Here is a 9,202-nt window from a genome sequence, read left to right on the forward strand (position 1 = left end):
CGTGGGCTAGGGGTGAAGGCTCCCACCTCCCACGCTGGGGGTCCAGGGTTCGAGACCTGATGTGCCTTCTTTTTTTTTTTTTTTATTGTAATAATACACTGTATTATTTTATTTACATTGTAAGACAGTCAATGGAAAGGTGCACACAAGTTACATATAAATCAGAGTACATCTGCAGGAGCGATTCTTTACGCTAAATGCAACTACACAGCGGGAATGAAATGAGTGTATTCTGACGCTACTAACTGAGCAAAACAGTACTGTAGATCTTCGGCGTTTGTGTATTGCACAGGACCTGAATTTCCCTCCCTGTGCAGGCTCCCAGGGGGGAAGGGCGATGGGGGTAGGGGGAGACGATGGAAAATACTGTGCCTTTGAAATGCAATTACATGAGCGTCCGAGTCCACTACGGCATACTGTAAACCAACACCAATGGGAAGGAAGTGCCAACCTTTTTTTTTATGTGTTCCCGTGACATTCACTTTAATATTTTTTTTTTCTCTCTAATACATCCAATGGAAGGATGCACACAGGTTTCACATAAATCAAAGTACATCTGCAGGAGCGATTCTTTACGCTAAATGCAACTGCACAGCGGCAATGAGTAGAAATGAGTGTATTCTGACGCTACTAATTGAGCAAAACAGTACTATAGATCTTCGGCGTTTGTGTATTGCACAGGACCTGAATACCCTCCCTGTCTACTGCATGATCTGTGCAGGCTCCCAGGGGGGAAGGGCGATGGGCTAGCAGGAGGCGGTGGAAAATACCGTGCTTTACAAATGCGAGCGTCTGAGTCCTCTAAGGCATAAACCAACACCAATGGGGTGGGGGCCGGGCGCTGTTTGCAGTACTTTTACACATGAAATTGGGAATCCCTCATGAGGCATCGTGGGCTAGGGGTGAAGGCTCCCACCTCCCACGCTGGGGGTCCAGGGTTCGAGACCTGATGTGCCTTCTTTTTTTTAATTTTATTTTTAATTGTAATAATACACTGTATTATTTTATTTACATTGTAAGACAGTCAATGGAAAGGTGCACACAAGTTACATATAAATCAGAGTACATCTGCAGGAGCGATTCTTTACGCTAAATGCAACTACACAGCGGGAATGAAATGAGTGTATTCTGATGCTACTAACTGAGCAAAACAGTACTGTAGATCTTCGGCGTTTGTGTATTGCACAGGACCTGAATTCCCTCCCTGTGCAGGCTCCCAGGGGGGAAGGGCGATGGGGGTAGGGGGAGACGATGGAAAATACTGTGCCTTTGAAATGCAATTACATGAGCGTCCGAGTCCACTACAGCATACTGTAAACCAACACCAATGGGAAGGAAGTGCCAACCTTTTTTTTTATGTGTTCCCGTGACATTCACTTTAATATTTTTTTTCTCTCTCTAATACATCCAATGGAAGGATGCACACAGGTTTCACATAAATCAAAGTACATCTGCAGGAGCGATTCTTTACGCTAAATGCAACTGCACAGCGGCAATGAGTAGAAATTAGTGTATTCTGACGCTACTAACTGAGCAAAACAGTACTGTAGATCTTCGGCGTTTGTGTATTGCATAGGACCTGTGCAGGCTCCCAGGAGGGAAGGGTGTAGGGCAAGACAGTGGAAAATACCGTGGTCAAAGAAAGGGCATATTCAAAACTACAGTAAGGGAAACTGTCACACAGTAACACCGTTGAATGCCTGGAACGCACGACGTCTGAGACGCGCTACGTCTGAGACGCACGACGTCTGAGACGCTCATTGCGCATAAGGACGGTGTCATGGCTGCTGTAAGGGACCGTCCTTATGCTCTCGGTGAGCTGCGTCTCCTCGTTCGCTGGCGGGACAGAACTCTCGCCAGCAACGAGGAGAAGGTTAGAGCATACCGGAGGGCCAGCAGGGAGATCCTCCGGACGTACAACCGGAGGAGAACAGTGAGGTCACTGCAGAGGAGATGGAGTGACCTCGTCCGGAGGACCCCAAGACGCCTGCAGGCCATAAGGGATTGTAAGTACAGTACATTACTGTAGATTACTGTACTTTAAGTTACTGTACTTACAGGTACAGTACATTATAGCAGGGGCTGCTGTAGCAGCAGGTATCAGGTCTATACAGCACTGTATTTTTGGTAAACAAATGGTTAAACAAGGCCCAAACATTAACCCGGGTCAAAAGGTCAATTTGTTTTTTGGTGTCGACTTAGATGGTGCGGCTTTTGAAATTGGTTGACACCAGTTACTGTAGGTTGACATGGTCGTTAAGTTGACATGGAAAAATTTTATTCCCAAAGTTCAAGTACAGTAACTATTTTTTTGTTATAAGGTACAGTAGATTTGTGTTTCAGATAGTACAGTGTTCTAAGGGACGTTACTGTGGCAGAAATTATTCTAAGGGATGTTACAGTGGCCTAATGTGTTCTGACGTGCATTACTCTTGCATAATGTGTTATAAGGTTCATGACTGTGGCAGATCTCTACTTTGTGACGTAATGTGGATATACTACTGCACTACTGTGACGTACAGTACAGTAACGTGAATAAGGTGCTCTACTGTGTGACACAACGTGAATCAAGGACAGTACTGTGACGTGAATAAACTGCACTACTGTGACATGATGTGAATAAGATGAATTCAGGTGAGTGCTGCATCATCTGTCATGGAATCAATTTATACTGTAATGAACAGTACTGAGATGGTTAAGGGTGGGAGGGCTGCATGCTGATGTGTGTCATAATGTTTATAAGGGCAATGCTAATGTGTGTTACAATGTCTATAAAGGTAGTGTTCTGTCTAATACCCTGGACCTACTGTACTGTAGCGATACTGTAAGTGTACTGTATGTCACATTTAGAAATGTCCCCCTTAAGTTTTGAAGACAGTACAGTACACTATGCCCTCCTGAGTGATTAGGTGCAGGGTACTAGAATGAACAATTCCATTGATTGTGATGTCATAAAGATGCTGTCAATGTTGAATTTCATTGGCTGTACAGTATGCTGCCATTATACTGTATATATATTTTTACAGGGCTGGTAGCACGACGGCACAGGAGGCGGAACAGGCGCCGCCAAGCTGGTAAGTATTGTCAAATACAGTAGTGTACAGTACATAGTGATTTCTATAGTTCCACCCCCCTATCCTGACCATCACAGATAACTCGCTGCAATCCGGATGGGAGGGAGGGTGGGACACAGTAATCTGTAAATCTGTAATTTCATAACTGTATCTGATTTCATTATTTTTGGCTCTTCACAGGATATCTCCCATGATAAGAGATGTGAATAAAGAAAAGAGAGTGGAACAGGCACGGCGATGGATTGAGAGTGGTGAAACATTTCATGATGTCATTTTCACAGATGAATCGTCTGTTGCCCTTGAGCGGTTCTCCAGAATGTCATTCCGGAAACGTAACCATATCTCATTAAAACCACGCCCAAACCATCCATTGAAAGTCCATGTATGGGGAGGCATAACACGATTAGGAGCTGGTCCCCTATTATTTTTCGAAGGTACAGTACTATACTTTATTCTGTGCCTGTGTTCTGTAAAAATACATGCTGTACTGTAGAGTACATGTAACTGCACAATAAAATGAGTTGCTTATTAATGAACAACATTTTTTGATTTCTGTAGGGATCATGGATAAGAAATTTTTCCAAGAAACAATAGTAGAGGGATGTATGGTGCCATTTGTGAATAAATATTACCCAACTCACCATAGGATATTCCAAGACAATGATCCTAAACACTCCGCCTCAGCCAAATTTATGGAAGAGAAAGGTATGAATTGGGAATGCACACCACCAGAGTGAGTATTCTTTCAACAGTGTACAAGTAAAATTTTGGATAGCTCTCTAGTACTGTAAATGTATTTTTTTGTTTAATAAACAGTACAATATTGTATGTTTAATTTTCTCTATTTACTGTAATGTCATTAATTTTTTCTATACGCTTTTTTTTTTTTTTTTTTATAGATCACCAGACATGAACCTAATCGAATTAGTGTGGGCTCAATTGAAGAGGTACATTAGGAGTGTTGTGAAGCCAACAACAAAACAGCAGCTGTTGGATGGGATAAAGAAATTTTGGCTAGAAGTACTCACACCTGAACATTGTAATAATTATATAAATCACCTGTATAAAGTATTACCTGTTATAGTCGAAAGAAATGGTCAAGCCACAAATATGTAGTTCTGTACTGTATTTTCTGTTTAAAATTTTAAATTGGTGCATTATTAAAAATGTTTATAAAATTGCCTTTGTCTGATTATTGCATAAACTAATGTAGAATATTATACAGTAGTAATGTTATTGATGTGTATGAACAGTTATTTTCAGTTTTGTAAGTCCTGAATAAGAGTACTGTACATTTTGATCAGTGCAGTACATGGAATCGGATGTTGTAATAAATACTTTTTTTTACATTAATATTGATGCTTTTCCAATAAATATTCCATTTTACAGTATGGTACGGTACAGTACATGAGGGTACCTGTACAGTATGATACGTCATTATGGGGGAGAAATACTGTATCCACTAAATGTACAGTAAAATGTTTTTTTCTTATTACAAACACACAAATGCATCCCAGATGGAAATCTACTATACACAGCAGACTGCTTATGGTGACAGAACTTCCCTACTGTATCCCCACCCATAGTCGTGGTATATTTTAGATTGCCTAATGAGACACTCCTGCAGCATTGCCAATGATTCATGTAAAACCTGTGTGCAAACAGTATCTGTATTGAATGAAAAGTACAGTAAGAGTACAGTATACAGTATTATCAGAGCCATACCTGACCAACATGATGCCCTAGGCTAGATTTTGGCTGACGCCCTCTTGCACAGATGCTACGTAATTCTGCCTCTAACCCTGCACCCCTTTCCCAGCACCATCACCCATTTTGGCGCTCCTACCCCCTATAATCTAAATAAGAACAATGTGCACATTTAGTGCCAGCCCAAAACAGTGTATGTTCTTGCTGGGAAGGGGCATGGTAACACAATAATACCCCAAGATGAAATGACACAACACAGTACTGCAACTTTATTCACATTATATCATGCAGTAGTGTCTCTTATTCTCATTACATCATATGATAGTACCACATTACTCCTAACAGTATTGCCCCTTATTCACATTACACCCCACCACATTGATCTTTATTTACATTAGACCACAGGTTCTCAAACTCAGTCCTCAGGACCCCACACAGTGCATGTTTTGCAGGTCTCACAGAATCACAACTGAAAAAATTAGCTCCACCTACTGTATGGACCTTTTAAAATGTGTCAGTTAGTAATTAATACACCTGTGCACTTGCTTGTTTACCTGCAAAACATGCACTGTGTGGGGTCCTGAGGACCGAGTTTGAGAACCACTGCATTAGACCATGCAGTAGTGCCCTTTCCTTATGTTACACCAGAAAATATTGTAGTACACCTTATACACATACAGTACAGTAATGCCACACATTAGTAATGCATTTCATATTTACATTTTCTGATTTAATTTTATAGAGCCGCAGTCACTCACAGAATATAGGCATGTACTGTAGCATCTCATTTTATTCAGCAGAAGCTGATTATTCCCGTTTGGCTAGTTTGCCGCCTCTGTACAGTATATTACAATAGAAAAAAGTTATAGTGTCAGTGAAAAAAGCACCTCATGACAGATACTGTACACAAGCTCATGTCTAAATACTGTATACTGTAAGCAGTGATATTAAGGGGTACAGTATATGCAATTGCGGTCGAATTCCGGCAGGAATACGGGAAAAAATGGACACGGGATCCCCCATCTTTTTAGAACCAGCACCGGGCTCTGCGCCTGGTCCAAAAAATATGGGGGACAAAAAGCATAGGGGTTCCACCTATTTTTGAACCAGCACCGGGCTCCACTAGCTGGACAGATAATGCACAGCCGGGGGACACTTTTATACCGGTCCCTGCGGCCGTGGAATTAAATACCCAACTAGTCACACCTGGCCGGGGTACCCTGGAGGAGTGGGGACCCCTTAAATCAAGGGGACCCCCCCTCCAGCCACTCGATTATCCCTATCGCCCCTGTGTATTGTAGCTAGGGGATTGTGACGCTCCTTCAGCATTGCCCCGTAGCCTGCAAAATCTGTGCTGTTACTTGCTCTATAGCTGAGTGCCTCCTAGGAGCTACTGTAGGAGTCACAGGCGGTAGCCATTTCAATTGAGTCTGCCCTGCTATAGAATTGTATGTGTACCGTACGGTGCATAGAACCTTTACAGTAGAAACTCTCCTGCAGCTTTGGCCTGCTTTATGTAAAACTTGTGTTTTGTCAGTTTGCTATGCGATCGAGCCCGGTGTAACGTAATGTGCATAGACCTCGCTTATCTCTGTGTATTTTGGCTAGGGGATTGTGACGCTCCTTCAGCATTGCCCCGTAGCCTGCACAACTTATGCCATTTCTCACTCCATACCCGAGTGCTGCCTGCCACGAGGTGGGGGTTCAGGGGTAGTGGTCATTTTGCCAGTGTGCTATGCGATTGAGTCCGGTGTACCGTAATACTGTATGCAGACCTAGCTTATCCCCATCGCCCCTGTGTATTTTGGCTAGGGGATTGTGACGCTCCTTCAGCATTGCCCCATAGCCTGCAAAAGGGTTCAGGGGCGGCGGCCATTTTGCCAGTGTGCTATGCGATCGAGTCCGGTGTACCATAATGTGCATACTGTACTGTAGACCTCGCTTATTCCTGTCGCCCCTGTGTATTTTAGCTAGGGGATTGTGACGCTCCTTCAGCATTGCCCCATAGCCTGTACAATCTGGACTGTTACTTGCTCCGTAGCCTAAGGCCTCTGTGGGGCAAGGAGTCATAGGTGGTAGCCATTTCTATTGAGTCTGCCCAGCTACAGAATTGTATGTGTACTGTACGGTGCATAGAACCTTAACAGTAGAACCGCTCATGCAGCTTTGCCCTGGTTTATGTGAATAAAAAAAATAATAAAGTGTCTGAAAAAAACTAACATGCATTCGTACTTTAGGAATCGAACCCGGGACTCTGAGTATAGGAAGCGGAACACTTCACCACTTCGCCGCAGACAGATGAATAAATCCATTGGTTTTGATTATGCTGTAATGGCTACGGGATTAGGACACTAACATACTGTACAAAATTCCTAATCTTGAGAGGCAATAGTGAACTTCTAACACATCCATTTGCGACAGTGTACACTATTGGTTTTATGTTGTTTTGTCTGCGGGACTTGGACGCTCACATATTCATAAAGTACTGTAGATGGATCATATACTGTATGCTGTACTATTTGTGTCTGTGTCGTATATACTGTATTAAATAATGCAGCGTAATGAGTATTTACTGTATTAAATAATGCAGCGTAATGAGTATTTACTGTATTAAATAATGCAGCGTAATGAGTATTTACTGTATGCAGCGTAATGAGACGCCTTAGTAAAGTAGTCCTTATTATATATTTCAGAATTGTATTTTACGGGAGACCACACGCATGCTCAGTGGTGATTGTAAAAAGCGACATCTGGTGGCTGATCGCAGGTATTACACGTAAAGGTAACGACAAACGCTCTGTCTGCCTCCGTGCGATTAGGTACGCCTCTCTGTGACTAGGCGTGCCTCCCTACGCTGCGTATGCTCGATCGGGACAAACGCCTCAGCCACTCAAGATAAAGGTGGCTACATCTGTATATAATATATAGCAGTACGGCACAGTAGGCCACTGCTCTACCTACCTCTGTGTCGTCAAGTATACTATCCATCTATACCTGTGGTGCATTTCAGTTTTGCACAGTTTGCTGACCACCAGTATATAATATATAGCAGTACGGTACAGTAGGCCACTGCTCTACCTACCTCTGTGTCGTCAAGTATACCATCCATCCATACCTGTGGTGCATTTCAGTTTTGCACAGTTTGCTGACCACCAGTATATAATATATAGCAGTACAGTACAGTAGGACACTGCTCTACCTACCTCTGTGTCGTCAAGTATACTATCCATCCATACCTGTGGTGCATTTCAGTTTTGCACAGTATGCTGACCACCAGTATATAATATATAGCAGTACGGTACAGTAGGCCACTGCTCTACCTACCTCTGTGTCGTCAAGTATACCATCCATCCATACCTGTGGTGCATTTCAGTTTTGCACAGTTTTCTGACCACCAGTATATAATATATAGCAGTACGGTACAGTAGGCCACTGCTCTACCTACCTCTTTGTCGTCAAGCATACTATCCATCCATACTTGTGGTGCATTTCAGTTTTGCACAGTTTGCTGACCACCAGTATATAATATATAGCAGTACGGTACAGTAGGCCACTGCTCTACCTAACTCTGTGTCGTCAAGTATACTATCCATCCATACCTGTGGTGCATTTCAGTATTGCACAGTTTGCTGACCACCAGTATATAATATATAGCAGTACGGTACAGTAGGCCACTGCTCTACCTACCTCTGTGTCGTCAAGTATACTATCCATCCATACCTGTGGTGCATTTCAGTTTTGCACAGTTTGCTGACCACCAGTATATATAATATATAGCAGTACGGTACAGTAGGCCACTGCTCTACCTAGCTCTGTGTCGTCAAGTATACTATCCATCCATACCTGTTGTGCATTTCAGTTTTGCACAGTTTGCTGACCACCAGTATATAATATATAGTAGTACGGTACAGTAGGCCACTGCTCTACCTACCTCTGTGTCGTCAAGTATACTATCCATCCATACCTGTGGTGCATTTCAGTTTTGCACAGTTTGCTGACCACCAGTATATAATATATAGCAGTACAGTACAGTAGGCCACTGCTCGGCCTACCTCTGTGTCGTCAAGTATACTATCCATCCATACCTGTGGTGCATTTCTGTTTTGCACAGTTTGCTGACCACCAGTATATAATATATAGCAGTACGGTACAGTAGGCCACTGCTCTACCTACCTCTGTGTCGTCAAGTATACTATCCATCCATACCTGTGGTGCATTTCAGTTTTGCACAGTTTCCTGACCACCAGTATATATAATATATAGCAGTACGGTACAGTAGGCCACTGCTCTACCTACCTCTGTGTCGTCAAGTATACTATCCATCCATACCTGTGGTGCATTTCAGTTTTGCACAGTTTGCTGACCACCAGTATATAATATATAGCAGTACGGTACAGTAGGCCACTGCTCTACCTACCTCT

General features: G+C 42.8%; 1 long non-coding RNA gene across 1 annotated transcript; it reads left to right on the forward strand.

Moving 5' to 3' along the window:
• The first annotated feature begins 3,415 nt into the window (after nucleotides 1–3,415).
• On the forward strand, nucleotides 3,416–3,991 carry LOC135051340 (uncharacterized). Its single transcript, XR_010242193.1, has 3 exons — nucleotides 3,416–3,508; nucleotides 3,633–3,807; nucleotides 3,974–3,991. It is a non-coding gene; the product is annotated as an uncharacterized LOC135051340 (long non-coding RNA).
• Nucleotides 3,992–9,202: the final 5,211 nt, after the last annotated feature.

This window comes from Pseudophryne corroboree, chromosome 2 (genome assembly GCF_028390025.1).
Source record: "Pseudophryne corroboree isolate aPseCor3 chromosome 2, aPseCor3.hap2, whole genome shotgun sequence".
Taxonomy (NCBI): Eukaryota; Metazoa; Chordata; class Amphibia; order Anura; family Myobatrachidae; genus Pseudophryne; species Pseudophryne corroboree.